The sequence below is a fragment of the Trachinotus anak genome, unplaced genomic scaffold, assembly GCF_046630095.1.
Source record: "Trachinotus anak isolate AG129_WGS33_773 ecotype Australia unplaced genomic scaffold, CSIRO_AGI_Tana_v1 ptg000008l, whole genome shotgun sequence".
Taxonomy (NCBI): domain Eukaryota; kingdom Metazoa; phylum Chordata; class Actinopteri; order Carangiformes; family Carangidae; genus Trachinotus; species Trachinotus anak.
The window spans coordinates 8221984-8224044 of record NW_027273859.1 but is presented as its reverse complement, the minus strand read 5'-3'; positions in this window follow the sequence as shown (position 1 = coordinate 8224044).

The window sequence follows — 2061 nt, the reverse complement described above, 5'->3', positions numbered from 1 at the left end:
TTCATCTTTTTTCCTTTGATTTTTTTTCCCCCCATTAAATCCATTGTAAGTACTTGGACATCTTGTGAATTCTTATAACACACTCCCCGTTTTTGTGATAGCACAGATCTAATCTTTGCAGCCTAGTAAGCCAGTATCTCTTGAGCGGTGATGCTGTATAGATAGCAAAGCTCTTCAGGCAGGACCTGAACCGGTTGGTTTCAGTTGCACAAAAACACCTGACAAAACAGAAAATGGTGTCAAAGGCTGCTGTTGATCTCCAGTTAAGTTTCGGTTTGGCAGGCAGTCGAGCTTGTATTTTAAGCATCTTGCCTTCAGACAGTCTGAGGAGGGCACTGGAGATTAGAAAGCCTCTCTCAGCACTGGCTGCTTGGCCTGGCTGGCTGCTGACTGGCAGATCTGTCAGAAGAGTGAGGCAGATAAAAGGGCTGAGGATTAACCCGGCCACCTGCCACATTATAAACAGTTATCCTATAGTCCTCTCCCTTTGCAAACTCACTTTCTAAATCAGGAAAATGCTCTGTGTTTAAAAAACTTTTACTTGTTAAAAGTGGGGATGCAGATTTATATTGGTCCACAGGGGGGCACTGTTGTATCAGTGTCTCCCATCAACCTCTTAAGAAGAAGACTCACCACTGCTCTGGATTTTCCAGCTCATTGAAATTTCCCATCTGCTGCTCAGTGCACACCCTGCGTTTCCCCTCTCCGCTGGCACTCAGTGGCCGGTCCACATTCACCACTAAACGAGTGAGACATGGGAGGTGAGGTGGAAGAGCGGGCCGAGAGATGAACAGATGGACAAAGCTGGTTCCTTTGGCCTGGACATCACTCCATCCCTGTGCTCAACTTCTCTTAGTTATACTTAGAAAAACTGTACATTGGAAACAGGAGATATGGAGGGAGGATATTTGTGTGACATGAAGGTCAGAAACAAGAATAGCTAGAATGATCCTGTACATCCTGTATGCGCTGCCATGGTCTGATTGAGGGGAGTAGGTGAATCACACCACTTATCTTCATACATCTCATCCCTGGCTTCACACCTACTCTCTGAATTTGTGCATTTGATGGAGAGTGCGGTAGAGAAAAAGGAAATGTAAACACTTATGTAACTGTCCTCCACTTCTCTGCTATCCACTTATTATTGAATTTATTTATTTATTGAATGTCAGTTCACAGCAAAAAGGGCTGGGGGTAACTGCACCTTTGACACACAAGTGTAAACATGCAGACGCACAGTGTTGCTGCTTTGATATAAACCCAAGAAACAACACAAGCTGTGTGATTAAGGAACTAAGAGTGAGGCATTTACAGCTGGAAGTTCAGTGTGAAGACAGCCCCCATGGCAGCACTTTGGAGTGCAGGCTTATATTTTGATATCTCTATTTCCATTGGAAAAGTCATGCACTAGGCGTGGCGCAGGGCTGCTCAGGCTGTCAGAGTTGGTTTCATCCTTGTGCTCGGATACCAGCCTTCCCACCGTGTGAGTGTTTACCTCAGGAGGGTCTTTAAAGCCTCTGAGAAGTGTCAACTGTGTGAGCCGGGGATGAGGGCTGCTGTTCCACTGTTGTGTGTTTTCATCCATTTGCACAGAGCCATGAACAAGAGGCCCCTAAGCATGTCGGAGAGCAGAGGAGCCATGTGAATGACAGCCTCTGGAAATAGGGATGATACAATCATTACCTGTGTTGACACGACAACAGTGAAGAGATCAATGCGGCGAGGGCTTTGTTGTTGCCTAAGAGACAAGCAGGGCTGAAGGCAACAGATGCAGAGGCAAGCTCAGCACACCATGGGGGGAAAAAAATACGCAGGTACAAAGGAGCCCATGGAGGCTTGTCTTGTCAGGGCTCTGCTCTGCTACACCCTGCAGATGATGATGAAGCCCAAATCCTGTCTATCATTCTCTCCACACTCTCTAATGTCCTGGCCAGACACTGATCACACAGCCCCGGGGGCTCCCTGCTAATGATGCGCCTCCAATGATGCTGATGATCACCGCAATTGGAAAAGAAACAGGCCATCTATACTGAAAGGTTGCCATGGCAACCTACTGCGACC